Raw genomic sequence first — 13999 nt, 5'->3', positions numbered from 1 at the left:
CAATAATAATTGTTCACACAACCCAAAATTGAAGCATGTATTTATTTTCCCAAGTCCTCCTGAGAACATTTTCCATCCGTGTGACTCCACACAAGTTTGAAACAATTGTAGACGATGTCAGTCCATGTTCCACAATGTTCTTTCGCAAGAGTGATAAGATGCATTCTCTTTATGCTTAAACAATGAGGTCAATTACCAAACTAGTCTCTCATGGGGACATAACCTCCAAGAAAGTTCACGTTAGAAAATGAATCAGCATTCTGACATGGTCACAAAATGCAAGTTCTGCAGGCCTTATGCAAAGGCAAAAATCATGAAACTACATTCAATGAATATGTTTTAATAAAATATATATAATATATTTAATATGCTAATGTATAAATTCATCATTAATAATACTTCAATAATATGCGTCTCCTATTCAATTTAAAGACACGCAACGTTTGTTAGTACATGTTAATAGATACGGCAGAGTACTACATTTTGTTCTATTTTGCACATGCATTTAAAATCAATAATCACTTGAAGTTTAATATTGTTTCAATATATTCTGTTAGTCTAGAATCTATATCACATTGTAATCCTACTAACATTCAGTTTTATTTAAATACAACCTAAGTCGAACTCTGCATTATAAAACAAGCATTTGCAATGCAACGGGTCTTGCGTTTCCTCGTGTTAGAGCTAATAGCGTTGTAAACTCCTAACCGGACTTTTCTTGCCACATAAACCATGTATGTAACCGGAAAAAGTGCAATTAACTGTGTAACAGGGTCGATATTATGCAAAGCGTTCGACTTCTGCCAAACAAGATCGCACTGCGAAAATAGAGAAAAAGTAGTCCACGAACCGGACGGAAAACAGCGAGCCTCGTATGTTTTCTGTACTTTGTCGATGCGCTCGAGGAGAGCTAACCACCGGAAAAGGCATGACGTATGCGTGCCTTCCACTAATGAAATCAAGCAGATTCTAACAGGCAAGCCCACGAACCAATGAAAGACACTAACGTGACGTGGACGGGGCTCTGAGCCCTTATTAATTCCTAAAGCATCTCGCTAGCGAAAGCGCATGCGACGCAGGCTCGACCCTAAAAAGGTATATTCATAAATGTGTCAGTGCACCTTTCTGCAGTTAAACTGTTAGTGCTCTGAATCTAATAAGACATATAGGAGTCGATAATGACTTCAGTGGATGGAAAAGGCCATCTGACGAAGTCCTGACGTTCAGATTGCCGCTAACACAGCCGCCTTCCTGCGGCCCCCGTTAGGAGTTTCCTGCTGGCCCAACGGGAAACAGCCTACAACATTGACGCTGGCTCATAATAGAGACGGTGGCAATGCTGTAGTGCTAAGGGTGCACCAGCCCCTGCTGTGATATTCACTGTCTGCTTTCCAGTCAGTGAACATCGCAACGGGAATGGCCAGGGTGGCCCCTGAACCTTGTCTCCACCAGCAATTATATGGCGGTGCTACCGCCATGTAACCGCTGGCAGAGAAGGGGGTCGTAATCTCCAGGGTGGCGCTGCTTGCAGCGTAGCCCTAGCGGATTAGGACCGCCATCACTGCCAATCCCTCCTATAGAGGAAAACTGGTGGTTCTGGCGGTCGTTATGTGGCTGTTGTACCGCCACATTGGTGGCGGACCGACCGCCTCTGTGACCTGCCAGGGAAGTCATGAGGCCCATATTGTCACATTCTGATGATTTTTGGGACACAAGGGACACCATCAAATTCCAAGCCCTAGCAGGGTATTTAGCTCAAAATGCGGGACACCATCAAATTCCAAGCCCTAGCAGGGTATTTAGCTCAAAATGCTTATGATTATTGACAGAAAATAATGGTTAGTAGTCACATGGGTTCTGCGGACCACCCTGAAAAGAGGGGTCTGTAGACCACAGGTTAATAACTGCTGGCATAAGGCAATAGAATTTGAAATGTGTGGCTGGAAAAGAGGCCAAAAAAGGGTTCTCAAGATGTCATCTAAGAAAAGGAGGAAAAATGTATCAAGGCATGGCATCTGATACACGAAGAAAAAGGCACAGCTAAAATAAACTTCTTCAGATTACATGAAACACAACAATACAAATAACTATCATGGTAATAAGCTTAGGCAAATGCAAAAGACCACATATATAATAAAAGGAAAGAACAGAAGAAGAAATGGGGGAATGCATTGCAAGGTTGATAGAGAATTATGGAGATTAAGTTCTCAAAGTGTTCCTAAGAACCCCATTGCAGTTTTACTCACCTTTCATAGGGAACTCAGAAAAGCTCTCCTTGAGTTGAACCAGAAGTGAACTGTGCTGGGATGACTTGGGACATGTAGTCTCTCCTATTAGTTCAAATTGTCATGTCACATTGGTTGCACGATTATTTTTGCTCTCCAGACCTGGCTGTTGTCAGCAAGCGCAAGTTCCCTCTCTTCTGTTTCTGGTACCAGTGAGGTGTTGCTTTGTAGGGACTGTGATCTGAATTAAGGTGGATACCTGACAATGCTGTGCCTTGAGAGAGAGCAAATACCATGCCAAAACCCATGGGAGCATCATGTTGGGATGAGCGCTGGTACAGGGCCCTGTCACAGTCTCTGATGCCCATCCAGGAAGCAACTGCCAGCTGAGATGACGAGGTGCCTTTAAGCTGCAGTTGGGCACAATGCGGGGCTTGGGATGGCATGTTTTTGCCATGCATCCAGGTCCATGCCTCCAGTGTGGCAGAGCAACAACCACATTTAAATAATGGTCTATTGGAAGCATATGACCTTTCCCAATCAGCAAATGAAAAAGGCTAGTGCATGGCAGGAATGAACACCCCTCCCCTCTAAATCGCCACTACCGCCACTACCCGATACCATTTAATTACTCAAAATGGCGACTGTGGAGAACAGGAGAATACATTATCTTAGGGCAAAAATAAAGAAAATCAGTCATTAAGAAAGAAACGAAAATTGCAACGAGTAAGGGAACAGTCATGTAACCCTAAAAGATACACACAAAATCAAACAGAGCGATTTCTTCACATTCCACTGAGGTCCTGTGATGTGTTTTTGTGTGTGAACAGTGTTTGTGTGATGCTACTAGGTTTAAAAATATAACTCCCAGTCACAGAAGTCCTTTAAGCTCGTCCAGGTGTTCAAACCCGCGATTTGATTCATTTGAATCCCTCGTACTCTTGGACTGCGGTAGCAATAGCAAGAGCCACTTTGGCTGGATTCAGTGATGGAGACAGTTTAAAACCAGCGAGTAGGCCTGTTACCGCTGTACCGATTGGAACCAGTGATCACTCTAGAAGGTGAAAGGATGGCACGTTGTGGGCACCATTCTGTTTGTGCCCCTGCTGGTACTCGTAATCAGGTCAATGAACGTCTTTTAGTGCACCGAGGGACCCGAGTTAAATCCTAAACATCTGTATTGCCTACCTGGATATGTCTATTGTGGTTTTCACTTTATAAAAACATTGGACAGTAACATCTCTGGGTATCTGATTGCACATATTTATTTATTCCGAGCAGCTATCTTTCCACTTGCACAAACAAACCCATGTGAGCTGTATAGAGCACTTTTGGCCTTGGGGCAATCCCGGTTACGATTAGTTGCTCAATGTTCATAATTACACTCTGTAAGTGAAAAAATGCCTGACTTCCTTGCAAGGTGTGTTTGGTATGCATTGCATGAGATTTCTTTCTCCAAAGATTGCATAGTTAAGATTTCCAAAAACGCCCAGCAAATTACAGCCTTTTGAACAGTGCGGGCCATCCCCTTCTTAATCAGAATTATGGCCGCATTCTCTGTCTGGTCTCAGCCTTTGATCAAATAAACAAAGCGTGGGAAACCCGCCCGTGCACGTAGGTGAGAGGTAAAATGCACCGAAGAGGGAGTTTCTTGGGTTCTGAACTTTGAAACATCCCGGCAGCTAGGGGCATCAGTGTTTGAATATACACCAACAAGTGACTAACATGTAAGCGGAAAAACATTGTAATCCACTTGGTCTTCTCATGTCAAGCCACCTAGTAGTAATATGTCCTTTTCATGCAACCAGTTAGACGCGGTTCTTGTCTGTTAAATGCACCAAAAGATCTGATGAAGCTGAAATGAAGGTTTTACATTTATTAGCGCTTAAACGTAGTGCTGCAATAATCAAGAGTGACTTTAACCGAACTAATAAAGATTGTACGGGGACAAAATGTGCCCTCAGAGTAGTTGCCGACATTTATAAGCGTGCTTTATGTAACGTGATGTATTGGAATTGCACTAATCCGACATAATCATAAACGTGTGCTATGATTTGCTTGTTTGAAATGTTTTAGCTTAGCATTACTTTAATGGAGGCTTCGGCCTAGTTGCCTGGTCTCACGGTTTAGATGCTCGTATTTTTCCAATGTGCTAATAAACGTGTATTTCTGCTTGAAGCTGTACTTTTCCACTGAGATCGTTCACATGCTTATCTTAAGGTTTCGTGCCAGCCTGGCATTTTTCTCTTTGCTCCAAGGTCAATCTGCAGGTGCGGACAATGGAAGCTCTGAAAGTGAGTTAATTGGTATAAAATGTTGCAACTTGCGTACCCGTCTCCAAGGATAATGTATGCTTAAGTAAAGGCTTGAGAACTGTTGTTTTTGATTGGACAATTTGAAGCTAACCTGTGAACCCTCCAATGGAAGACCCTACTGGATTTGAACTGTTGTCTATTTAAACCAGGTGTACGAGAGGAAAGCAGCCATTATTGGACATCGCCCATACCCGCCATTTTGCAGGACATTGCAGCTATTATGGCCCACCTTGCTGCGACGCCATTTTGAAAGAGACTTTGATGCTTTCTCTAATCGAGAGAAAGAGACTTAAATGATTCTTACCCTAGAGACTTTAACTTTGATTTGTCCCTTTGCATGAAGTAGTAGTTTATCTTGCCGCCGTGAGGCAATTGCCCCGTCCACCCCTGCCCCTTTGCCCCGTCCCATGCTGATCGAGAAAACGGTACCTGTGAGACGAAGACTTCCTTGAATGCTGATTGTAATTGGTAAATATGAAAGGAAATTGTACAATTGCATTGTGTTTCTTTTAGGTAACCAACTGCTGATTTTTGATAAGAGCCCTAGTTAGGAGTTTTCCAAATTAATGTTGCTAAATTGTTTTTGCATGAAGTCCCACATGCCGATGCTAATTTGAGGTTAGATGAGGATTCCTTTTGTTGCACGATGCAATTTGAGACCTTGCTATGCTGACTAAATGTATGCAATTAGCTCATTACAGATTATAGTTTTAGTGATTTGCATTGCTATTATCGAATGCCTTGTTATTCAAATGCTGCATAGATTGCATCTTTTCCGCCATTATGGACAGCTATTAATGTTCATTTATGTTTATCATTTGGTGTTGAGACACATCTATATTGTGCTAGCTTTGTTAATATAGGGAAATAAATTCACTAACTTTGAATAAACTGGTGTGGTTATTCCTGACTGAAAGGTCAGGGTTCGCCGAAATGTATTCTGGATTAATTGTTAAGTGTTATGTTGATCAGGGCATTGCTTATGTTCGTTATTGATTATTGATTTGATTAAATTGACTGATCTCGGGTGAAGAGAGAGTCCCACTTAGCCAAAAGATTCATCGGCCAAAAGAGCGTCCAAAATACAGGTAATTTATTAGGTCCGGGAACGCTCTAACAGTAGATGGTAGCAGAGGACGGTTTCGCCTTTTGGGACTCCGTACTGTTAAAGTACATGGTGTTGAATTAACGGTTACGCCCTTTGAGACCCCACTCGAGAAGTTGAATTAGATTTTTCTTGGGTAAAACAGATTGACAGAATGATGATGGGCTAAGTCCCCCACGACTTTCCCGGGATCTCGGAGCTTGCGAATGAAGAGAATGGAGGTGTGAGATCAGCGTTGGCGGTACTAGTGATGGTATGAGTGAAGTTAGGATTTTGCGCTTGCACAGCTTATTGCCGCAGATTGTGTGAAAAGGTTGCGAGGATTTTAGAGAATAGCGGAGGTGCGACTCCGAGTGTAGAAGTAGGGAAGTCGTCGAACTTCATAGAAATAGCGGAGGTGCGACTCCGAGTGTGAGAGTAGGGAAGTCGTCGAACTTCATGTGCATGTGGCGCTTCGTGCATAAAAAGGTCCACGTGGTTGTTGTTGTTGAGACGGGCCCTGCGAGGTCAAGAGACTCCGGAGTATGTTGAAAAGTGTATGAGACACTTGTTTTATGTTGTGGTCTGGTCGGTTTAGTAGGTTGATCGGGCGTGGTCAACGAGTCGGTACGTGTGTTAAGGGAGTGAAAGAAACTTCGACTTCGGGCTTTGACAAAATTCTAAGTGCACTAGAATAGATCACTGACAAGTTGAGAGCAGTCTGCGGGTCAGATTTGCTTGCGAACGTGGGGACCGAGAAAGATGGAATAACTGCCGAGGCTAGTGAAAAATCCCTAAGGTCCTGAAGCGATTGTGTTACCCTTCCTGTAGTAAACCGACAGATCTGTTTTATTATTAATTTTTTGGTAGCTCGCGATACATGCAAGAAGTTGTTACGAGAGGAGCTGAGTGAAGGAGGACTAGCCGCAAGGCTTTGTCAGCCGCAGTGTGTGTGAGTGTGACGTCACTAGGAGCCGCGCTGGGATAGGTTGGTTGCAAAGAAGGGTCGCGCACGGATTGGACGCAGTCCGTGGGGCTCGATTGGAAGGGGAAAGGCAAGCGAAGAGTATTCCGGGAATTAAAGTCACCTATTGATTACAAACTTTGTGAAATAAAAGACGAGAAAATGAAATTTTTTAAAGCATTAAAGAGTGCGATGAAGGGGGAGTCTTACATTAAAGCGAGCGTAGGAGAGGAAACGCCGCCCGAAGGCACACCAGCTTACATTGTAATGGAGGAAAAGGGGGTAGCTCCGTGCCTTTGGCTAAAGCAATGGCACAAATTGACAGAGAAACATGGGAGCGTAGCGTTCCCGATCCATGGGACATTCAATATAAGGATTTTAGAGAATTTGAGATTTGCGATGTACGACATGAAGGTACCTCCAAGGCCAGCACAGTTTGAGGCTCTAGTGATTTGGGAACTAATGGCTAGACAGCAACAGCAAAATAAGTTCGAGACCAGGATAAGGAAGGTAGAAAAGGCACTAGCGGACGCTAGGTGGGATAATGCACAGAAGGTGTGGAGGTCAGATGTATTGCAGGGGATAAAATTGTTTCCCGCAATTACTAAGGAAGAAGAGGAGACAGGTGAGAAAGCTACCTGTAAGACAAACAGGAGGTGTTCCAAGGATAGAGAGGACGAGGAAAAGTTGAGAAGAGAAGAGGAGTTAGAGGATGAGGAGTTAATAATGCAATTGCTGAACGACCGTCCACCACCTTATGCAGAGAGTGGACAAGGTCCAAGTACCAGTTCTGCCCCTCCGGCACCGGTACAGAACAGTGAAACTCAGAGTTCAGGAGCATCATCGGGATCTAAGGACCCGAGTTTACTGTTCACCCCGCAGATACCGCAGGTTAGGAGAATATATCCAGATGTGCCCATACTGAAACCAGCAGAAAATTATCAGCCGCAGGTCCCAAGGTACTACAGCAGTGACAACAGTACGGGAATGATTCTAGATCCAACCGTAATGGGAGGACAGAATGGTCACAACCCAACACTGGCACAAGCTGAATCAACTCAGTTTTTGATGCCTCAAAAGCAGATGCAGGGGGGAAACGCACATGCTCAGATGACGGGGAGTCAGATGGGCATGCCGGCAATGATCACCCATAGTGTGGGAATGAACATGTCTCAGAACATGGGAAATGGACAGAACCCAGATGCGATATCACTACCCATTACTGTAGGTCCACGAGTACCTTTGTACAGTCAGCCTAACTTAGGTATGAGCGGTCAGGGATCAATGCTGCAGAGTGGGACAGAAAGGAGGTGCATAGAAAACACTCCAGGGATAACTCCGATAGCGGCTCAGCCAACTGGATCTGGGTCCTTGATGGAGTTTAGTCCCATATGTGCTCAGTCGACAGTGGTGAGGTCGAGCCCCCCACTGATAATACCTCTAACATCGAACACTGAAAAGTTGCCGCAACCATCAATGGCAGTCGATGTGAATGCTACACTGATGGGGTTGAATGCGCAACAGCTGGCACAGTGGTTCAATAGTCTGAATTCCACACAAAGCTCAGCCAGTGGGAAGGGAGAAGATTATCTGAATAGGGTCAGGTTGAACATGGAAGCACAAGAATTGGTGGAAAGGACTATGGGGGTGAATAGGCTAGAGTCCTACTCGGAAGAAGAGCTGAGGTATCTATGTCCCAGGATTACGAGAGAAGTGAACAAGGTACATAGAAGCTTGCAAGAAATAGCTGACAAAAACGGGGTTGACATAGACAAGACGAAACACTTGAGCAGGAGCTACAGATTGGATTTCGGGACCACAGATTTTGAACACATGAGGTCAGCAGGCATGAAGGCGCACCTTAGAGAATTGTTGCAGAGTGCACAAGTGTGGAGGTGCTTAGACAAATGGGAAGGCAGATGGGTAAAGAGAAAGGAAAAGAGGAAAGACAGTGTCCCAGAGCTCAACGAGAAAAGACCACAGAGTAGTGATGCAGTAACCATGTTACCAATGAGGGAGACAGCAGGGGGAAAATTAATACATGTACCATGGCACAGAAGCGACATTCAGTCTTTTACGGATGATTTTCCTAAACTGAGAGAGAAACAGATTGAATGGTATCAACAGACTGACAGGTTTGTGAAGCTTGCAAAATGTCTCTGGGAAGACCTGAACACTCTCTTTGAGATTGTGGTTCCGGCAGATTTGTGGGAGGATTGCAAAAGAGCTGTGGGTTGGCCGACAAGTGAACCAGAGAGAGACAGGGATACGGGTGCACCATCACCTATGGTGATGAGCTTGTACTATAAGGTGATTGAGCATTTGAAGACGAAGGTTGCCGCGAAAAATGTGGATTGGCAGAAGATCGATCGAACTGCCCAAGAGGCTAAAGAGTCAATTCATGGTTACTATGAGAGGTTGTTGAAGGCTTTCAAGAACTACAGTGGCACGGAAACAATAGAGGCGAAGGACATGCTTCATTTTGTGTTTAGATTCGTGGAAGGGCTGAGACCAGATATAAGTCAGATGATAAAGTCGCATTTGATTTGTTGGCAGTCGAAACCTATTGATGAGGTGTTGAATTATGCGAAATACTGTAGCGACGAAATTGAAGTGAAACAGAAAAAGTTGAAAGAGAAAGTGATGATGATGCAGCTTAAAGCAGCTCAGACAGGTCTGCAAGGTTTGCAAGGGTTGCAAGGGTTCCAACAACAGGTACCGCAACCGCAGCCGCAGTTGCAGGGAAATATGACGTTTCAGCCACAGGCGAGAGGCAGAGGAGGTTTTGTGAATAATGGTCCGGATTTGAACACTGTTGTGACTCCGAATGGTGTGCAGGCATTGAAAAAGGTGATGCCATGTCACGTGTGCGGAATCGTCGGACATTGGAAACGCGAGTGCCCGATGGTGGTGCAGGAAGGTGCAGGTGTTGGTCAGCAAAACAATGATGTCAATGCATTTCAGACAATGAGGGGACCGAAAATGAGAGGTCCAAACCCAAATTTTCAGACCATAAATCAGCTACAGGGATTACAGCCCATGCAGCCGCAGCAGATGCAGATGCCCCGTATGCAGATGACGCAAATGCAGCCAATGCAACAGCAGTTTCCCATGGTACCTAATCAGCAAATGCAAATACCTTTGGCACCAATGAGTCAGCAGCAAGTGATGGTTCCTCCACAGGTCTCGGGTCAGGTAATGAATACAAATGGCACCGTACAACAGTTCCCATTACACAGTGAGAGTGGAATAAACAATGTATGGGAGAGTGAAAGTTCAGGAGAGGAAGGAGATTGTGTGCTTGCAGCATCCTTGGAAGTTGATCAAAAGGGTCCGTACGTGGAGGGAAGAGTAATGGGTCATCGTGTCTCATTCTTGGTTGACACAGGAGCAACACGTTCAACTGTTAAGAGCATTGAAGTACCAAATTTGCCACTCTCAGGGAGAACAGTTCAAGTGGTGGGAGTAGCAAACAGGCACCTGACAAACCCAATTACAGATCCGGTACCAGTCAGCATTGGTAACTATCAAGGGTTACATAAATTTGTGGTATGTGACTCAAGCCCGATAGCACTGTTAGGGAGAGACCTATTGTGCAAATTGGGTTGTTCGATTATGTGTTCGAACGAGGGAATTAAAATTCAGACGAGCAGTAATGGGGAAGAAGAGGACAGTGTAGAGGGGGATGAGATGGAAACTGTTGATGAAGAGTATCCCCTGATTTGTCTCTTCCCGATGATAACTGAAGAAGATATTCCAGCTGAATTACGGGAAACAGTCGGAAAGGAAGTGTGGGATATGACAGGGAAAGAGGTGGGATTGATGAAAGGAGTGCAACCAGTGAAAGTAACTGTAAAGCCCAATGCAACCTTTCCCCAGACCCCACAATACCACATGGCACAAGACACCCTCATGAAAGTTGCCCAACTCATTGACGGATTTGTAAAGCAGGGAGTACTGAAAGAAGTGTTAAGCAGTCCATGTAATTCACCAATCATGGGACTAATAAAGCCGAGTGGAAAGGTCCGAATTGTACAGGACTTGAGGAAAATAAATGACATCATAATCAAATGTTGCCCCGTAGTACCGAATCCAGCTGTGATAATGTTTCAAGTCCCTTGCGATGCTGAGTGGTTCTCAGTCATCGATTTGTCACAAGCGTTCTTTTCGGTGCCTCTTCATGAGGACAGCCAATTTCTCTTTTGTTTAAAATTCTTAGACAGAGTGTACAGTTGGTGTCGAATTCCTCAAGGGTTCTCTGAGTCACCGTCAATATTCAATCAGATCCTAAAGAAAGACTTGGAAGCATTAGAATTGCCATTCGAGTCAACCCTAGTACAGTACATCGATGACTTACTGATTGCATCAAAGACAGAAAGTGGCTGCACAGCCGATACCATTGCTCTGTTGAACCATTTGGGAAGGAATGGACACAAGGTGTCTCCTTCCAAATTGCAGTTCTGTCAGAAGAAAGTGAAATACTTGGGTCACCAGATAGAGAAAGGGTCACGGAGAATAATGAAGGAGAGAATAACAAGTGTACTTCAAATGAGTCCACCAAAGACAAGGAGGGAGGTGAGGAAGTTTTTGGGAATGGTAAGCTACTGTCGTCAGTGGATTCCCAACTTTTCAACTCTAGCAAAGCCTTTACTGAAACTGACCCAGAAGGATGCCTTGGATCAAATTGAGCTGAAAGGAGATGAGATGGATGCTTTTATTGAATTGAAAGAATGCATGTGCAGGGCTCCAGCTTTAGGTATGCCTTATTACACAAAGCCTTTCACATTGTTTTGTCATGAACGTGATGCATGTTCTTTGTCTGTCTTGACTCAAGCCCATGGTGGCATAAACAGACCAGTAGCGTATTTTTCAGCTACTTTGGATCCGGTCGCAGCAGCACTTCCAGGGTGTTTGCGCGCCGTAGCAGCAGTTGGTATCAGCCTCACTCAGAGTGAAGGAATAGTGATGGGACACCCAGTAACAGTCATGGTCCCTCACTCAGTTGAGATACTTTTGACCCGCTCCCGAACGCAACACATGACTGGAGCAAGACTTACAAGGTATGAAACGATAATTCTGGGCTCACCGAATGTGCAGCTGAAAAGGTGCACTACGTTGAATCCAGCAACCTTGCTTCCCGGTGAAAATGCTGAAATTGAGAACGCTGAAGACGTCGAGCATGACTGCCTTCAGGTGACTGAATTTTGCACAAAACCTCGACCTGACATTAGGGATACTAAGCTTGATGAAAATGACCAAATTGTTTTTGTTGATGGTTCATGTCTAAGAGATGGGATGGGAATTTTGAAAGCCGGATATGCTGTATGTACTGTAACAGGTGTCTTGGAAGCATCCTGGCTTCAAGGAGTCTATTCTGCACAAGTAGCAGAACTTGTAGCCCTTACAAGAGCATGTCAATTGTCTGCATTGATGAAAGTCACCATTTACACTGATAGTCAGTACGGGTTTGGAATTGTGCACGACTTTGGGCAATTATGGTCACAGAGAGGTTTCCTGACTTCTTCAGGATCCCCAGTGAAAAACGGGGAGAGGATAAGGGAATTGTTACACGCCATTTAAATGCCAGCCGAAGTTGCAGTGGTAAAGTGTAGTGCTCATACAAAAGGACAGGACTATGTTTCTCTGGGAAATGCATATGCGGATCAAGTCGCAAGATTTTGTGCCTTGAACTGTATATTACTCAGAGATGAATGGAATTCGATAAGTGAACAAGAACTCGAACCAGCTGAAGCATTTGCCTTGAAGGTCGTAGATACAATAGATGAACTAAAAGCATTACAGAATAACGTCAGGGAGGATGAAAGAGATTCCTGGATTAAATCACAATGTATAAAGAGACCAGATGAGTTATGGGTTTCAAATGAGGGAAAATTTGTTTTGCCAAATAGTCTCTTATCACAGCTTGCGCGGTTCTATCATGGGCAGGCTCACCTAGGGAGAGATGCCATGATAAGATTGTTCAAAACTGATTGGTTTAACCCCAGATTTCGTCAAGCTGCAGAAGCAGTTTGCCATCGATGTGTCATTTGCCAGCAGATGAACCCAGGGAAGGGAACGGTTGTGAACGCGAGCCACATTGGCAGGGCCAGTGGCCCGTTTAGTAGAATGCAGATGGACTTCATTGAGATGCCTGTGCATGGAGGTCTGAAGTATGTGTTGGTGATTGTGTGCATTTTTAGTCACTGGATTGAAGCATACCCCACACGTAGAAATGACAGCCTTACAGTTGCAAAACTATTGTTGAGGGAGTTAATACCACGTTTCGGATTCCCGATCTCTTTAGAATCAGATAGGGGAAGTCACTTCAATAACGAGGTGATAAAGTTACTTTGCGCAGCGCTGAACATTGAGCAAAAACTGCATTGTAGCTATCGCCCTGAAGCCTCAGGACTGGTGGAACAGATGAATGGTACACTGAAATCAAGAATGGCGAAAATATGTGCATCGACAAATTTGAAATGGCCTGACGCATTGCCCTTGGTGTTAATGTCAATGAGAAACACCCCTGATAGAAAGACTGGATTGTCTCCGCACGAAATTCTCATGGGCAGGTCTATGAGACTTCCTGCAGTTCCGGCAAACGCGCTTTTGAATATTACAGATGATATGGTGTTAGACTACTGCAAAGGCCTGGCTGACGTGGTTCGCTCTTTCTCTCACCAGGTGGAAGCAACCACCTTGCCACCGATCCAAGGTCCAGGACACACACTGAAAGCAGGTGACTGGGTCGTGGTAAAGAAGCACGTGAGAAAGTCGTGTCTGGAACCCCGTTGGAAAGGCCCTTTCCAAGTGATCCTGACGACCACTACCGCTGTGAAGTGTGCGGGAGTTCCCAACTGGATTCACGCCAGTCACACAAAGAAAGTGTTGTGTCCCACAGATGAGGAAGTTGAAGCGCTGAAACTGCCAGTGCCTGATAAAACAGTGCTGAGCGCTGAGACAGAGCAAAACCAAACTGAAAGCGAACAGGCAGGAACAGAAGAGAGAGAAATATTCTCTGGGGACGAAGCAACTGACTCACTTGGGGAAGACCAAGGAGAAACTTCAGACAGCGACGAAGCAGCTGAAGGTGACAAAGAGCCTGAAGCAGCTGAGGGTAGCAAAGAGCCTGAAGCAGCTGAAGGTGACAAAGAGCCTGAAGCAGCTGAAAGTGATAAAGAGTCTGACGAAAGTAACGGTGACGAAGGGCTCGAAAGAGGTGAAAAGGCAGGAGAGCCTGATCAGAGGAGGGCTTTCCCAGAAGCAGACGATACAGAAAAAGAAAAAGAGAACGTGATTGATTCCCCAGAAGGAGGGGACAAGGCAGAACAGAACGAAACAGTTCAAGCTTCCACAGAAAAGATTGCAGGTCCATCAAATGGACACGGTGCAAAGAGGAGACTAAGTATAT

The sequence above is a fragment of the Pleurodeles waltl genome, chromosome 1_2, assembly GCF_031143425.1.
Source record: "Pleurodeles waltl isolate 20211129_DDA chromosome 1_2, aPleWal1.hap1.20221129, whole genome shotgun sequence".
NCBI classification, from domain to species: domain Eukaryota; kingdom Metazoa; phylum Chordata; class Amphibia; order Caudata; family Salamandridae; genus Pleurodeles; species Pleurodeles waltl.
This window is presented reverse-complemented; position numbering follows the sequence as displayed.